Source organism: Pseudopipra pipra, chromosome W (assembly GCF_036250125.1).
Source record: "Pseudopipra pipra isolate bDixPip1 chromosome W, bDixPip1.hap1, whole genome shotgun sequence".
Lineage (NCBI taxonomy): Eukaryota > Metazoa > Chordata > Aves > Passeriformes > Pipridae > Pseudopipra > Pseudopipra pipra.
The window spans coordinates 30743664-30761690 of record NC_087580.1 but is presented as its reverse complement, the minus strand read 5'-3'; the positions used below and the strand labels follow the sequence as shown (position 1 = coordinate 30761690).

The following is an 18027-nucleotide window of genomic DNA, read 5'->3' as shown; positions in this document are numbered from 1 at the left end:
TAATTCATCTTCAAACACTGAAATAGATTTGAAATGAGGTTAATGAGAACAGTGGGGGGGGGGGGAAACCCGAGCCCAAAACCAAAACAACCCCAAAAACTATTCATTTTCCCATTGTATTTTAAACAAGGAAGTCTGTAGAGCAGCAGAAAACAGGACACGTGGGCAGGTGTGAAAGTCAGACTGGGGCTTGTTGCACTGGTTCCAGTGCTCTTTGCTTCAGTGTAACTGGTCATTTATCGAGGAACAGGGTAGTGGTGAATTTGGCTTTCAGACTAAAATGAGGTTAAAGTTACACATATTCAAAAGAATAAACTGATGTTGGAGTGCACATACTCAAAATCCTGAAGACCTTTTGAAACCTTTTTTGTGTGTCAGTCCTACGGCCGAAGCTCTTCCCGCAGTCGGGGCACTCACAGGGCTTCCCTTACTGGTGGGTCCGTTGGTGTTTGGTCAAGGTAGAGCTGTGGGTAAAGCTCTTCCCACACTTGTAGGGCCTCTCCCTGGTGTGGATGCGCTGGTGGGTGACGAGGTGAGCATTCTGCTTGAAGCCCTTCCCGCAGTCGGTGCAGCGGAAGGGCCTCTCATCCGTGTGTGTCTGCTCATGCCTGAGAAGATGAGAGCTGGTCTGAAACGTCTTCCCACATTTCCCACAAGTGTAAGGCTGTTCTCCGGTGTGGATGCGTTGGTGGGCGTGAAGATTGGAGCTGTGCCTGAAGCTCTTCCCACACTCCCCACACGTGTAGGGCCGCTCCCCAGTGTGGATGTGCTGGTGGATACGGAGGTGTGAGCTGTTCCTGAAGCTCTTCCCACATTCCCCACACGTGTAGGGTAGTTCCCCAGTGTGGATGTGCTTGTGGGAGTGGAGGGTGGAGCTGTGCCTGAAACTCTTCCCACATTCCCCACACGTGTAGGGACGTTCTCCAGTGTGGATGCGCTGGTGGATAAGGAGGTTGGAGCTGCAGTTGAAGCTCTTCCCACATTCCCCACACCTGTAGGGACGTTCCCCAGTGTGGATGTGCTGGTGGGTGCGTTGAGTGAACCTGTCACTGAAGCCCTTCCCACATTCCCTACATGTGTAGGGCCATTCCCCACTGTGGATGCGCTGATGTTGGATAAGCTTGGAGCTTTGCCTGAAGCTCTTCCCACATTCCCCACAAGGGTAGGGCCGTTCTCCAGTGTGGATGTGCTGGTGGGTGAGGAGGGTGTTGCTCCTGCTGAAGCTCTTCCCACATTCCAAGCATTTGAAGGGCTTCTCCCTGCTGGCAGGCTGCTCAGGGACCACCAGCTCAGAGCTCCCCCTCAAGCTCTGGCCGCCTTCCTGGCACAGGCTGGGTCTTTCCTCCTCAGAGCACCCTGGGATGGCTTTGGAGCCCCTCCTGCGGGGGGATCTCCAGCCCTTTTCCTCCCCGCTGCCTTCCTGCGCCGGGGAGCCCTTCAAAACGGCCTCTCCCACCAGGGTCTCACGGGGGGATTTGTCCTCCGGGCTCTCCGTCCTCAGCTCGGGGCCTGGGGCAGGAAGCAACAAGGACAGGGAGGGGATTTGCCTCCGGCCCACAGGGAAGGCCAAGGACATCCCCCCAACTCCGGCCCCGGCAGGACGGCGGCGCCAGCGGGGTTGTCCTGCAGCCGGGGCCATGCTGGGCTGACAGAGCCAGCACAACACCCGCCCAAAGGGACACTGACTTCCTCCTCACCTGCCTGGGGGGCCCAAGGCATCTTCCTCTTCCTCGCAGCCTCCTCCTCCATCCGACCAAGCTCTGGGAAGGACAAATCCTGATGGGGGGGAAAACAAGGGCTGAGCACGTTGGCTTGGGGGTTCCTCCTGCCCAAGTCCATCTCTAGAACTCACCGAGCATCCTGTGACCAGAAGAACCTCCAAAACAGCAAGATTCAGCCCAGAAAAACCCAAACCTCTGAGATTCAGGTAAAAACCCCCTCAAAAATAGCAACAAGACCCTCGCCCCCCAAAACTGTAAAAAGCTGAGATTCAACTAAAAAACTACTCCAAAATATGAAGGTTAAGCCAAAGAAATTCTCCCAGGAGTCACCCCTCTCTGGTCTCTCCCCTCTGGGGTTGGTAACAGCTACTCTTTCTGAGATGCTGGTGGTCCCACTTAGGGATGCTGGGAGTATCGGTGGTCCCAAGGGTTCCTTCTCCTCTGACTCTCGCTTTCGGGGTGCTGCGTTCCCAGACATTCCCCCTCTCCAGGTTCTCCAATTCATTGTCCCAAGGATCCCAGGGGTCCCCACTGTCCAGGCTTCCCCTTCTCTGCGTCCCCCCTTCAAGGCTCCCCGGGGGTCCCAGGGCTCCTCCCTCTCCGTGCTCCCCCCTCCAGGCTGCCGGGGGTCCCCCAGCTCCGGCATCTCCCCGCTCCGCCCTCCACACTCGGCAGCTCCCGGGCTCCACACCCACCCCCGGCACTCCCGGGGGGCCCCAAACCCGCTGTGTCCCCCCCGCCGGCACCGGGCTGACAATGGAGCCGGCGGGGCCTGACTCAGCAACACCAACCCCCACTGTGGGGGGGACCTGCATCCCCCCACCCACCGCCGGGGCTCTGCCTCCAACCCAGCCTGACACCCCCAAAAAACACCTCCTGTCCACCCACAAGAGCCGCCAGGGGTGGAGCAGGAACAGGAACAGCAGGAGAACAATTGCCCCACATCCCATGGGTGCCTAGGAGGGGGGAACTCATCCCAAATATCCTTGGGGGAGCGTGCGGGGTCGGGACATACTCGGGCTGCCAGCACAGATTTCCCTGCAAAGTCTGCAGTGAGTCAAGCTCTGGAGAGGAGATTCTGTCCCATGCATGGGATTGCAGAGAGGCCCTCAGGTCCCCAGCAAGAACCAGCAACAAAAAATGCCTCCCTGAAGATTTCAGAGGAAGTATCCTGTAGGGAGGGGACAGTGTCACCCCACCAGGGCAGGGCTGGCAAGTGGGAGGCTGCTCCAGGGCTCTGCAAGAGGCCTCGTGCTCTGCTCGGCCCCACCACTGGCTGGTACCAACACCCCCGGCTGAAGACCCAGCCCTGGGCAGCTCAGCACAGCCCCAGCCTCGTGCCCAGCGCCTCTTTCCTGACCCACACAAGAGCTTACCGGCCCCCCCAGGGCTCCCCTGCTGCTGCCTCTGCTCCTGGCCCTGCCTTTGCTGCTCCCTTGGCTGGGGCAGCGGCTGCAGGGGGGGGATGGCAGCAGCTTCAGCTCCACGGCACTTCCTGGGGGGAGCTCAGCCCGGGGATGTGCTAACACCACACATTTACAGACTAACCTTGGAGATATATATGGACAGACATCTCTATCACCCTGGGGATAGAGCCTCAAGCATGTGCTGCCATAGGAATGGGAATCACAGAATCACAGAATCAGCCACGTTGGAAAAGACCTCTGAGATCATCAAGTCCAACCCTGGATCCAACCCCACTGTGCTTCCCAGACCATGGCACTGAGGCCACATCCACTCTCACCTTCAATACCTCCAGGGACACTGACTCCACCCCCTCCCTGCCCAGCCCCTTCCAAGGCCTGATTACTCTCTGGGGAAAAAATTGCTTCCTAATATCCAACCTAAACCTCCCCTGGCACAGCTCAAGACCCAGCACTCTTGTCCTACTGCTGCTGCCTGGCACAACAGTCCCACCCCCACCTGGCTCCAACCTCCTGGCAGGGACTTGCAGACAGTCAGGAGGTCTCCCCTGAGCCTCCTCTTCTCCAGCCTCAACACCCCCAGCTCCCTCAGCCTCTCCTCACACCACTTGTGCTCCACTCCCTTCCCCAGCCTCGCTGCTCTTCTCTGCACCTGCTCCAGCCCCTCCAGGGCCTTCCTCAACTCAGGGGCCCAGAGCTGGACACAGCACTCCAGGGGTGGCCTCACCAGCGCTCACTCCAGCCCAACAATCACTTCCCTGCTCCTGCTGACACACTCTTCCTCACACAGGTCCCTCTGCAGAGCCCTCCTGCCTTCCAGCACATCAACACACCCCCAGCTTGGTGTCAGCTGCACATTTGCTGATGAAATGCCTGGTTCTGCAGCAGCTGCAGATGCTCAAGGGGCAGCAGGACCAAGTCAGGGGCCTGGGGAGGCCTGGGGGGCTTTGAGGTTCAGGAGGGTCCTGGGGGAGCTGGGGAGGGGCTTTGGGGATTGGGGGTACAAACCAGGACAGACCAGAACAGACCAGGACAGATCAGTACAGACCAAGACAGACCAGTACCTCCTCACTGCTCCCCAGATCTCTCCTGGAGCTGGGCCACGTTGCCCTGGGACACCTGAGCCCCCACAGTGCCCTCCCAGTACAGCCCAATGCCCCCAGTACAGCCCACTGTGTTCCTGTCCCAGGGTACCTGGTGATCCCTCTTTGGGGAGGGCTGGAAGGGATTTGAGAGGAGGCTAGGGGAGATTTGAGGGGGTGGTTGGATAGGAATTTGGGGGATTTTGGGGTGCTTTGAGTGCATTTAGGGGAGTTAAAAGGGGTCTTGGGAGGTCAAAGGATCTGTAGGGAGAGGGGATTAAAAGGAAAAGGGGGGTTGGGAGACATTTGGGGGAGTTAATGATGTCTAGGGGGAAAGAGGAGGGGCTGCACCAAGAGCAGGTGAGTCCTGATACCCCCTTGGGGTTCCCAAGACGTTCTTGGTGTCCCTAATTCCCCCCTTAACACCCTGAGACCCCCCTGGTGTCTCCAATGTCCCCAGGGCCTCCCCATGGCCATAATTCCCCCAATTCCACTGTCCCCACACCCCTCCTCATTGTCCCCACTGTCCCCAAACCCCATCCCTGATGTCCCCAATCCTCCATCTCCCTCCAGGAGCCCCCCCTGGACCCTCTGACCACAAAAATGCTCTCTCCCCCCACAGTAACAGAAAGACCAAGGGCATCTGGGGACACGTTGGGGACAGTTGGGGGGCTTTGGGGGGGCACTGGGAGGGACTAGGGGGTTACTGGGGGATTACCAGGACACACGGGGAGACACTGGCAGGTTACTGGGCCATACTGGGGGTTACTGGGTGCTCACTGCAGGATCACTGGGCCATACTGGGGGGCAGTGGGAGGTCACTGGGACACACTGGGTGGTCACTGAGGGGGTTACTGGGCCATACTGAGGGCCAGTAGGAGGTCATTGGGATATACTGGGGGCACTGGGATCCCCTTAGTCGGTTCTGCTACATCTTCCCCCTGGACTTTTGGGGGCACCCCCAGGACCCCTCCCCTGGGGGCTGGGAGATCCCCTGAACCCCACTGCTGGGCTTTAGGGGACACCCAGACCCCCCTCCTTTGGGGCCTCTGTGTGCTGAGTTTTGGGGGTCTCTGGGGTTCAAGGGGAGAATTGGGATCCCCTTTCCTTGGGGTTGGTCTGCTGGGCTGGCAGAGGCGCTGTGGTGGGATGAGAAATGGCATCATAGGAGTTTTAGTTGGCCGTGGCCAGGCAGGACTCACACGGAGACACCCCAAAATCCTCTCAAAACCCCTGAAATCCTCTCAGAAATCCACCCCTGGACCCATCGAAACCTCGTCAAAGACACCCCAAATCCCCTCAGAGACCTCATCTCCCCCCCAGGATCCCCTAAACCCTCTCAGTGACCTGCAAAACCCACCTGGGACCCCCAAGCCCCTTCAGAGACCTCAAAAACCCCCTCAGGGACCCTCAAAACCGTCTGGGACTCCATAAATCCCCCTAGAAACCCACAAAACTGCTTCAAAGACACCCCTCCCCCCAAAGCCCCCAGGACCTCCCAATTCCCTCGGAAACTCCAAAACTCCCTCAGGGATTCCCAAACCCATTGAGGGACCCCCCAGAACCTCCTCAGGGACCCCTAAAAGCCCCTAAGGGACCACAAAACCACACAACAGCAGAAGAACTTTCTGTAAAGGAAGGGAGCAAAGAACCTGAGAAGGAGACCAAGGAAAAACTGAAGCAAAGCAATAAAATCATCCTGGCGCTTGCAGTTTTTTCCTGACCTTTTTCTCACTTTTCCTTTTTTTAGGGTTCTTTTTTTCGTTGGGTGGTTTTGAATTTTTTTTCCGAGGGACTTTCCCAGCAATCGAATCGAACATCCGGGTTCTTGGGAGGCCTCCCGAGCCCCGCGGCCCCCGAGACGGTTCCAAGGCCCTGCGCTCTGACCCTCGGGAACCCCCGATCCGCCGCGCTAAACCCTCCCGAGCCCTGCAGCCTTTCCCCCCACAGCCGCGCTCCCCGCAGCCCCCGAGGGGATCCCCAGACCCCGCTCTCCCGCACCCCCCGCCTGCACTCAGAGCTCACCGACCGACCCGCCGCCATCACCGATTCCCGGCAGCCAACGCGGCAGGGGCGGGGGCGGGGCTGCGGGGGCGTGGCCGCGCGCTGATTGGCTGCGGCGGCGTTCTCTGAACGCGGTGCGCGCGCAGCCGGGACTCGGTGATGGCGGCGGGGCCTGCGGTTCGCTCTGAGTGCTGTGAGTCCCCCCGGGGGGGCTCGGGAGGGTTTAGCGGGGGGGTTCGGGGATAACCGAGGAGGTTTTGAGGGGTCTCTGAGGGAGTTCGGTGTCCTGAGGGGACTCAGGGCGTGGTTGAAGGTTCCTGAAGGGGATTGGGGGTCTCTGAGGGGGTTTTGGTTTCTGAGGAGATTTGGGGGGTGCCAGGTGGGGTTTGGGGGTCTCTGAGGGGGTTTGGGGGTCCTGGCGGGACCTTTTAGGCAGTTTTGGGGTCTCTAGGGGGTTTACGGGGTCTTAGACGGTTTTGAGGGTCTCTGAGGGGGATTGGGGGGTCCCTAAAGGGGACTCGGGGGGTCCCGGGTGGGTTTTGCGGGTCACTGAGAGGGTTTAGAGGGTGCTGGGGAGGGATGAGGTCTCTGAGGGCATTTGAGGGGACCTTGAGAAGGTTTTGATGTGTCGAGGGGGGGCTTTCAGGGGTTTTGAGGGCATTTTGGGGGGTCCCCTAAAGCCCAGCAGTGGGTCCAGGGGGTCCCCCAGCCCCAAAAAGAAGGGGTCCTAGGGATGGCCCCCAAAATCCGGGGGAGGGGAAATGTACCATATCCGGGTAAGGGAATCCTTAGACCCCAGTATATCCCAGTGACTTTCCAGTGACCCCTTCAGTGACCAGCCAGTGTGTCCCAGTGACCTCCCACTGCCCCCCAGGATGGCCCAGTGATCCTGCAGTGAGCACCCAGTAACCCCCAGTATGGCCCAGTAACCTGCCAGTGTCCCCCGCTGTGTCCTGGTAATCCCCCATTAACTCCCCAGTCCCTCCCAGTGTCCCTCGGTTCCCCCCAGTGTGTCCCAGTATCCCCCAGTAATCACCCAGGGCCCCACAAAGCCCCCCAACTGTCCCCAGTGTTTCTCCAGATGCCCTTGGTCTTTCTGGTAGCATGAGTGGGGTGTTTTTGCGGTCAGAGGGTCCAGGGGGGGCTCCTGGGATGAGATGGAGGGTTGGGGACGTCAGGGATGGGGTTTGGGGACAGTGGGGAGGGGTTTGGGGACAGTGGAAATGGGGGTGCCAGGGGGGAATTAGGGCTATGGGAAGTCCCTGGGAACATTGGAGACACCAGGGGGGCCTCAGGGTGTCAAGGGAGGAACTGGGGACACCAAGAGGGTCTTGGGGACACCAGGGGGGGTCTCAAGACTCACCTGCTCTTGGTGCAGCCCCTCCTCTGCCCGCCCAGGCCTCATTAACCCATCCCAAATGTCTCCTAACCTCCATTTTCCATTTAATCCCCTCCCCCCATAGGTACCTCTGAGCCCCCAATGTCCCCAAGACCTCTTTTAACTTCCCTAAAGGCACTCAAAACCCCCAAATCCCCATCCAAACTCCTCAGATCCCCCCAAATCTCCCACAGCCCCCCCTCAAATCACTTCAACCCCCCTCAAAGAGGGATCACCTGGCACCCTGGGACAGGAACAGAGTGGGCTGTACTGGGGGCACTGGGCTGTACTGGGAGGGCACTGGGGGGGCTCAGGTGTCCCACAACAAGTTGGCCCTGCTCCAGGAGAGATCTGGGAAACAGTGAGGAGGTACTGGTCTGTACTGGTCTGTCCTGGTCTGTACTGGTCTGTCCCCCCAATTCCCAAAGCCCCTCCCCAGCTCCCCCAGGACCCTCCCGGACCCCAAAGCCCCCCAGGCCCCCTTCAGTCCCCTGAGTTGGTCCAGCTGCCCCTTGAGCATCTGCAGCTCCTGCAGAACCAGGCATTTCTTTGCTCCCCACAGGGTCGTTCCCACACCCAGAAAGGAATCTGGAGGCAGCAGGATGTGCACAGGGCTCCCATTTCCTACAGTGCAAAGGGGCTGCAGGGAATGATTCCCCTGCTCTTGCAAATCTGCCAAAACCTGCAGGGCACAGAAGGGGAAGCTTCAGGAATTTGCTGGCCTTGGGAGTGGAGCTCACAGGGTATTGAGAGGAACATATCCCTCAAATACAATCTCTGCATACACAATATCTGTCTGGACAGGCAGATAAAGCAATAATCAGATATATTCTGTATCATATATATGGCACATATTCCATAGAGTCCATCCTTAGGTGTTGTATGATAGATCTATAAGATATTACAAATAATAAACAGTAATAGAACAAGTGTCCTCCTTAGGGACACACACTTCAGAAGGGAACTTGCACTTGACCCCCTCCATATTCAGCTTTGAGCCACCTGGTGCCACAGAGGGGGACAGAGCTCCTGTGGAACATTCTATTCCACTGACACAGAGCAAGGAATAAACCCAAACTCCTGCCTGGGTTTGTCCCCTGGGGGTCTCTGCAGCAGCAAGCACAGCCCCACACTGACTGCTCTGGGCTGTGCAGGCATTTGTGGTTCTGCCTGTCTCACACACACACACAAAAGTCTGGTTAGTGCTGCCCTCAGGAAAACCCCCCCACCCTTGGTCCAGCTAAAGCCATGGAATTTGTCTTTGTTTCCCTTGGGTTCAGGGTCAGGCTGTGCCTGTGTCCAGCCCAGAGGCTCAGAAAAGCATTTCTCCCGTCCCACTGCAATCTGCTGCTGCAGACAGGACCCAGGCACTGGTGGCACTGGGAGTGAACAGCAGAGTGTTTCCAGGGGCTCTCTGAAGGAACACGAGTGACCAAAGAAACCAGCACAAGTGTCCACAGAAGTCCCAGTCCTTCATCCCTGAATGAGCTTGTTCAGCCCAGGAAAAACCGTCTAAGTTTTATTTCCATGGAACGAACTTTTTCCCACTTTAACACCAGTTTAGTTCCAAACCAGTTTCTTCATTTCCTCCTCCCAGTTTCGCTGAAGGACACTGACAGGGGCCATGGACACTGACAGGGATCACAGAGTTTGTCCCTTGGCCGTACAGCTCCTGCTGTTTGGCAGCACAGGAGAGGTTAATTAGAGCCCAGGCTCCAATCCCAGAGCACCCATTGGATCAGCACTTGTGGATACAAACTGACCTTGGGCTCAGGATGCAGCTGCGAGCAGAGATTTCCCTGCAAAGTCTACAGTGAGTCAAGTTCTGGAGAGTAGATTGTGTCCCATGGATGGGATTGCAGAGGCTCCCTCAGGTCCCCAACATGAATCATCACTCTTTGCAAGTCCCTGCCAGGAGGTTGTAGCCAGGTGGGGGTGGGGCTGTTGTGCCAGGAAGCAGCAGTAGGACAAGAGGGCTGGGTCTTGAGCTGTGCCAGGGGAGGTTTAGGTTGGATATTAGGAAGCAATTTTTTGCAGAGAGAGTAATCAGGCCTTGGAATGGTCTGGGCAGGGAGGGGGTGGAGTCAGCGTCCCTGGAGGTGTTGAAGGTGAGAGTGGATGTGGCCTCAGTGCCATGGTCTGGGAACCACGGCAGGGTTGGATCAAGGGTTGGACTTGATGATCTCGGAGGTCTTTTCCAACTGGGCTGATTCTGTGATTCTGTGATTCCCATTCCTATGGCAGCACATGCTTGAGGCTCCATCCCCAGGGTGATAGAGATGTCTGTCCATATCTATCTCCAAGGTTAGTCTGTAAATGTGTGGTGTTAGAAAAACAGGCTAAGTTGTGGGATGATTGTAGAAGGAGAAAGAAGCCCAGAGGCCAGTGCAAGCAGGCAGCCCTGAGCTTGCACCTGATGTCCCCTCCCTGCAGGTTCCTGTCCTTGAGCCCAGGCCCTGAGGTGAGGCTGAGAAGTGGCGCGGAGGTGAGCCCAGAGCTGTCCCTGAGGTGAGGCTGAGAATAAGTGCAAGGCAGAGGTGCTGCTGAGGAAGGAGAGCCCAGTGGTGGGGAAGACACAAAGCTGTGAGAGCTCATCCCCGAGCAGGTGCTGTGTCCATCCCCTGTGTGCCAGGTGAGCTGGGGCTTTGCTGCAGAGCTGCGGGCGCTGATTTGAGGGTCTCCAAGTGCTGAGATGGTGGGCACCCAGGAACACAAACTGTGCCTGGTCACGGAGCCTGCAAGGAGGAGCAGAGACAGCCATGGCAGTGTGGGGGTCCAGGTTGTCCCTGTGCCTTCCCCTGCAGGCCCTGTCTGTCCCTGCTGGGCCCCTGTCCATCCTCATCAGGTCCCTGCCCGTCCCCCCCGGGCTGAGCTCCCCCCAGGAAGTGCCGTGGAGCTGAAGCTGCTGCCATCCCCCCCCTGCAGCCGCTGCCCCAGGCAAGGGAGCAGCAAAGGCAGGGCCAGGAGCAGAGGCAGCAGCAGGGGAGCCCTGGGGGGGCTGGGAAGCTCTTGTGTGGGTCAGGAAAGAGGTGCTGGGCACGAGGCCGGGGCTGTGCTGAGCAGGCCCAGCCCTCACATCCCCCCAGCCAACGCCGGGTGCCCGGGGGGCTTGGGAGGGACCCCCAGCCCGTGTGCCCCACACTGAGCTGGCAGAGAGAGAGCCAAGGGACAGGGCCACGGGCAGGGCCACGGGTGAGGGACAGGCAGGGCCATTGCAGGGCCACGGTGAGGGCACAGCCTGTGGCAGCAGAACTGCCCAGGGCCGGGGGCAGCCGGGGGTGTTGGTATCAGCCAGTGCTGGGGCCGAGCAGAGCACGAGGCCTCTTGCAGACCCCTGGAGCAGCCTCCCACTTGCCAGCCTTGCCCTGGTGGGGTGACGCTGTCCCCTCCCTACAGGACACTCCCCCCCGAACTCTTCAGGGGGGCCTTTTGTGTCTATTCCTGGTTGCTGATTCCTGCTGGGGACCTGTGGGAGCCTCTGCAATCCCATCCATCCGGCACAATCTCCTCTCCAGAGCTTGACTCACTGCAGCCTGTGCAGGGAAATCTGTGCTGGCAGCCTGAGTATGTCACGATCCCCCGTGTTCCCCCCAGGATATTTGGGACGACTTCCACCTTCCCGTGGGATGGGGGGTGATTGTTCTCCTGCTGTTGCTGTTGCTGCTCCGCCCCTGTCCCTGCCCTTCCTGCCGCTGTCAGGTGAGCGGAGCGGCCACGATGGGAAAGGGGCGAGAGAAGCGAAAAGAGCGGGTGGGACCCCCAAAGGGAGCACGAGGGGTGGTGGGTCACCCCCAAAGGGAATGGAGGGGAGCTGGGGTTTGGGGGGCGGGTGGGAAAGGGGTGTGAAAGGAGGGCTGAGAGGAGGGGAGAGAGCGGGAGCGGGGTTGCCATGGGGGTGTCCCCGTGCCTTGATCTCTGGAGTGCAAGGAAGGCTGGGAGAGGTGGGAGCTGCTAGAACCCCAAGAGACTGGAGAGGGGAGCACCGAGAAGGGGAATCCTGGACAGTGGGGACCCCTGGGATCCCCGGGACAACAAAGTGGAGAACCTGGAAAGGGGGAATGTCTGGGAACGTGGCACCCCAAAGGCGTAAGGCAGAGGAGGAGGTACTCTTGGCACCCTCAACACTCCCAGCATCCCTAAGTGGGACCCCCAGTTTTGCAGAGAGGGGAGACCCTTTGAAACCCCGAGGGGGAGAGAGAGGGGGAACTTCTAGGAGAGTTTTGCGGGCTAATCTTCATATTTTGTAGTATATTTTAGCTGAATCTCAACTTTTTGCAGTTTATGGGGGTGGAACTTCATCTCACTATTTCTGAGGGTTTTTTTGCCTGAATCTTGGAGATTTAGGTTTTTCTGGGCTGAATCTTGGTGTTTTGGGTTTTTTTATGGACATGGGATGCCCAGTGAGCTCTAGATATGGACTTGGGCAGGAGGAACCCCCAAGCCAACGCGCTCAGCCCTTGTTTTTCCCCCCATCAGGATTTGTCCTTCCCAAAGCTTGGGCGGATGGAGGAGGAGGCTGCGAGGAAGAGGAAGATGCCTTGGGCCCCCCAGGCAGGTGAGGAGGCAGTCAGTGTCCCTTTGGGCGGGTGTTGTGCTGGCTCTGTCAGCCGAGCATGGCCCCGGCTGCAGGACAACCCCGCTGGCGCCGCCGTCCTGCCGGGGCCGGAGTTGGGGGGATGTCCTTGGCCTTCCCTGTGGGCCGGAGGCAAATCCCCTGCCTGTCCTTCTTGCTTCCTGCCCCAGGCCCCGAGCTGAGGATGGAGAGCCCGGAGGACAAATCCCCCCGTGAGACCCTGGTGGGAGAGGCCGTTTTGAAGGGCTCCCCGGTGCAGGAAGGCAGCGGGGAGGAAAAGGGCCGGAGATCCCCCCGCAGGAGGGGCTCCAAAGCCATCCCAGGGTGCTCTGAGGAGGAAAGAGCCAGCCTGTGCCGGGAAGGCGGCCGGAGCTTGAGGGGGAGCTCTGAGCTGGTGGTCCCTGAGCAGCCTCCCAGCAGGCAGAAGCCCTTCAGGTGCTTGGAATGTGGGAAGAGCTTCAGGAAGAGCTTCAACCTCCTCACCCACCAGCACATCCACACCGGGGAACGTCCCTACATGTGTGGTGAATGTGGGAAGAGCTTCAGGCAGAGGTCCAACCTCCACACCCACCAGCGCATCCACACTGGGGAACGGCCCTACACATGTAGGGAATGTGGGAAGAGCTTCAACCAGAGCTCCAACCTCCGCACCCACCAGGGCATCCACACTGGAGAACGGCCCTACCCGTGTATGGAATGTGGGAAGAGCTTCAGGGACAGCTCCCACCTGATCGAACACCAGCACATCCACACCGGAGAACGGCACTACACCTGTAGGGAATGTGGGAAGAGCTTCAGCCAGAGATCCACCCTCCTCCAACACCGTGGTGTGCACACTGGGGAACGGCCCTACACGTGTTGGGAATGTGGGAAGAGCTTCAGTTACAGCTCCACCCTCCACATCCACCGACTCATCCACACTGGGGAACGACCTTACAAGTGCTTGGAATGTGGGAAGAGGTTCAGGACCAGCTCCACTCTCCTTGTGCACCAGCGGACGCACACGGATGAGAGGCCCTTCCGCTGCACCGACTGTGGGAAGGGCTTCAACCGGAACTCCCACCTTGTCACCCACCGGCGCATCCACACAGGGGAGAGGCCCTACAAGTGTGGGGAGTGTGGGAAGAGCTTCACCGAGAGCTCTAAGTTGACCAGACACCAACGGACCCACCGGTAAGGGAAGCTCTACCAGTGCCCCGACTGCGGGAAGAGCTTCGGCCGCTGCTCCAACTCCGTCAGCTATTGGAGGACCTTTATTGGATGATCCACAGGGACCCACGTTGAGGACAGACCTGGTTCCAGGTCATCCATGCTGGGCACTGTATTGGGTCTGGATGGCCATGTTTTTGTAGCAGGGGAGCTCCAGGGGTGGGTTCTGTGAGCAGCTGCCAGAAGCTTCCTCCATGTCCAGCCCCTCTCCCGACCCCCCTGACAGTGAGGGTGACCCAGGGTCTTGTTAATCCAGCCCTTGGGCAGATTAGAGTGAAAGGACAGTGAATAATCAGTGTTTATAGATATATATATGTAGTGTTTATTTTAGAACAGTTGGGTTGCCATGTAAAGCAGATTTGGAGCCATTTTGGTTCCTGTATATAGTGATATGAAAGCGTAAAAATAACACTTAAGAAAATGTAGAAGGGAAAAGAAAGTATCAGAGTAGAAAGATGCAGAGGCCACTCCCCCCTGAGGATAGTTTATCTATCTATCTATCTATCTATCTATCTATCTATCTATCTATCTATCTATCTATCTATCTATCTATCTATCTATCTATCTATCTATAGGGTTTAGTTTAGGAAAATTTTATTTCCGTGTAAAGTAGATTTGGGACAGTTTTGGCTCCTGTTTATAGTGATATAAAACCATAAAAATAGCACTTCCCCTCTCTGGCTCCAAGCCCAGCCTGTCCCCTCCAGGGGTGGGTGTTCCCCCCTCTGCCCCAGGCAGTTCCATTGCCCTCGGGCAGCAAAGCCCCCACTGCTTCTGCAACTGGAGAGTGTTGGAGCCATGGACCATTAACATTCCAGTCTCTCCCAGCTCTGCATCCCAAAAGTCAAGAGGGATCAATCTGTCACCTCAAAGTGGATCAACCCCACTGAAAAAAGCTCGATCTCACACCAAAATTCCTGTTTCTTATTTTCCCTATGTAATTCTGGGGCTGCCGGTGCCACCCCTCAGCTCTCCGCAGGCTGAGGGTTGGCCTTGCACTTTTGCCTTTACTGGATTTCTTCATCAAATATTTCTCTCTCCCTGAAAACAAAAATATGGAAGGTTTTCAATAATCTGGACATCTTTAGACCATCTGGACAATTTACAGGTTGCAGTGTTGGAACGGAACATTTTCCACATTTAATCATTTGTTCCCATCCCTCCCAGGAGGGAGGACACTGAACTCTTCCACAGAAACAGAAAACTAGTAACAAAAATTCAGAGACTACTGAAAATGAAAAATACCTTTTGCTCACAGGTGGCCCTTTCATTTCTTTCTCTTCTGCTTTCTTACAATTGAAGTTATCTGTGGCAGCAGTTGCCTAGATGATGGCCAAAAAAAGCATTTAATTCATTTAGAATCATTCCAGAAAACTGAATCACAACTGGGGATTTGAAACTGCCTCAGGGGAGCACATTTGGAGAAAAGGGTTCCTCAGTCACTTAGAAAATTTGGCTGAAACTGCTCGTTGTGGGCCTGAAACTCTTAAATAAATAATACCAACTCATCCTGCATCCTTCCCCGGGGAGTATTTTTATCCCCAGATTAAGATATTCTCCAGGGATTTTGTCTCTACACAAATCAATGTTCTCCTGGGAAAAGCACCAAGTATATGAGACAAGTAACTGTAAAAACAACCAACCCACCCACCCCCCACACAAAGAAAAGCCCAAGAAAACCCCACGAACTTGCCAAATTGAATAAACCCCTGAAAACCAGGCTTTGAAGCATGTCAGAAGTAATTAAAATACATGAGAAATCATCCTTTCTGCCTTCAACAAACTGTCTCAAGCTTCTCCTTTCTGTGCTTAAAAATCAGCATTTCAGTGAGTCAGGCTGCAGACAGGTATGAACTTTGCTGCCCAGCTCAGCCACCAGTGCCCCTAAAGGTCCCCCAGAAAAGGGGATTGAGGGGGTCCTGGGTGGGCTCTGGATGGATTTAGGGGGTCCTTGGGGGTCTGTGGAGTGGTCCTGGCACCTTTAGGGTGAGCTGGATGACCACTGAGGGGGAGGTGCCCTCCCAAAGCCCCCCAGAGCAGGTTGACACAGGGGAACGCAGGGGGGGGGTCCCCATTCCCGATCCATTCTTGGGCCGGTTTTGCCCTCCCCAACCTCGGCTCCTTCCTGCGTCACATCTATCATGTGACATCACATCCTCCTCTGTGACATCACATCTCATCTATAACACATCTATCACACCTCTCCCGTGACATCACATCCCCCTCTATGACATCACATCTTCCTCTGTGACATCACATCATGCCCATGACATCACATCCTTCTCTGTGACATCGCAGCTCCCCTGTGATATCACATCCTTCCTGTGACATCACATGCTTCCTGTGACATCACATCCTTCCTGTGACATCACATCTTCCTCTATGACATCACAGCGCCCTGTGACATCACATTCTCCTCTGTGACATCCTATGTCTCTTATGACATCACATCCTCCTCTATGACATCACAGCTCCCCTGTGACATCACATCCTCCTCTGTGACATCACAACCCTCCCATGACATCACATTCTCCTCTGTGACATCCTTTTTCTCCTATGACATCACATCCTCCTCTATGACATCACAGCTCCCCTGTGACATCACATCCTCCTCTGTGACATCACAACCCTCCCATGACATCACATTCTCCTCTGTGACATCATAGACCTCCTATGACATCACAGACCTCCTTTGACATCACATCCTCATCTGTGACATCACAGCCTCCTTTGTGACATCACAGTTCTCCTATGACATAACATCCTCCTCTGTGACATCACAGCTCTCATATGACATCACATCCTCCTCTGTGACTTCACAGCTCCCTGTGACATCACATCCCACTCTGTGACATCACATCCTCCTCTGTGACATCACATCCTCCCTGTGACATCACATCCTCTGTGACATCACGTCTCCTATGACATCACATCCTCCTCTGTGACATCACATTCTCCTTACTTGACATCACATCCTCCTCTGTGACATCACAGCCTGCTCTGTGACATCACATCCTTCTCTGTGACATCACATGTCTCCTATGACATCACATCCTCCTCTGTGACATCATAGCTCTCTTATGACATCACCTCTTCCTCTGTGACATCACATCCTCCTCTGTGACATCACAGCTGCCTGTGACATCACATCCTTCCCAGTGACATCAAAGCTCTTCTGTGACATCACTTCCTCCTCTATGACATCACATCTTCCTCTGTGACATCGCATGTCTCCTGTCTCATCACAGCTCTCCTGTGATATCACGTCCTCCCCTGTGACATCGCATGTCCCCTGTGACATCACAGCTCCCTGTGACATCACATCCTCCTCTGTGACGTCGCATGTCTCCTATGACATCCTTCTCTGTGATATTACATCCTCCCCCATTACATCACAGCTCCCATGTGACATCACATTCTCCCATGACTTCACATCCTCTTTGTCATCACATCTCCTATGACATCACATCCTCCCTGTGACATCACAGCCCCCTTAGGACATCACATCTCTCCTGTGACATCATCCCTGTGACATCATCCCTGGTGGCTGCCTGGGGATCTTTCCAGTCGTAGATGTTATCACAAAAAAGAAACTCTGTCTTTTATACAGGCAGGAAAACTGGAATCCTGATACCTTCAAGTCTTCAGCAAAAACCACGATTCAAACTATGAGCACTGCTCTTCTGTCTCCACTGAGCCAGTTGGAGGCAGCTGTGATTTAATAAAGCAGCAACAATGGGCCCAAACCCATGGTGTCCTTCAGATGCGCCGTGTCCTGAGCAGACTGCGTCCTGCTTGTCCTGCCCTGCTGCCTGCAGGACAACTTCCCCCTTGGTACACCCCCAGCCCCGGGCTTAATTGGGAAGTTGAGCTCTGGCTGAGGCTTTCCCCAGGAGAAGCCTCACTGGTCTCTCCTCAGGGCAGTCCCCCCAGCACCCAGCCAGGACAGGGCACAGAATGAGTGGCCCCAGCTCTGCCTCCCCAGGGGTGTCCAGGCATCCCACGAGGCGGCTGCTGTTGCTGCATCACCACCTCCCCTCACCAGAATGGATTTGGAAGGCTTTCCAAGCACAGGGACCAGATAGAAACCTCTGGACCCCACAGAGAAAATATCCCCAGGGTCTTGTTAGAGCACAAACCTGCAAACAGGGATGACATGTCAGAGAATCACAGAATCATCAACGTTGGAAGAGACCTTCCAGATCTTCTAGTCCAACTGTCAACCCAGCACCACCAGAATCACCCCTAAACCCCATCCCAAAGCGCTACATCCAGATGCCACCTGAATGCTTCCAGAGACTCCACCACCTCCCTGGGCTACTTGTTCCAATGCCTGAGCACTCTCTTAGTGGAAAAAGGGTTTTTGAATATCTAAGATGAACCTTGCCTGATGCAATTTAAGGCTGTTTCCTCTCTTCCTGTCACTAAAGGCTTTGCAGAAGAGACCGACCCCCACACCCACTAAAACCTCCTTTCAGGTCATTGCAGAGAGCAATGAGGTCCCCCCTGAGCCTCCCCTTCTCCACACTCAACAAGCCCAGTTCCCTCAGCCGTCCCTCAGCAGACATGTTTTCCAGAGCCTTCCCCAGCTCCGTTCCCTTCTCTGGACACGCTCCAGCCCCTCAAGGGCCTTTTG

General features: G+C 56.2%; 1 protein-coding gene and 1 pseudogene across 1 annotated transcript in view; one reads left to right on the top strand and one right to left on the bottom strand.

Annotated features, from left to right (window-relative positions):
- LOC135404562 (zinc finger protein 850-like) overlaps window positions 1-13468 on the top strand; it is a 147430-nt pseudogene extending 133962 nt beyond the window's left edge.
- LOC135405272 (zinc finger protein 501-like) overlaps window positions 1-18027 on the bottom strand; it is an 895895-nt gene that overhangs the window by 748753 nt on the left and 129115 nt on the right. The gene's annotated exons all lie outside the window — the stretch shown is intronic.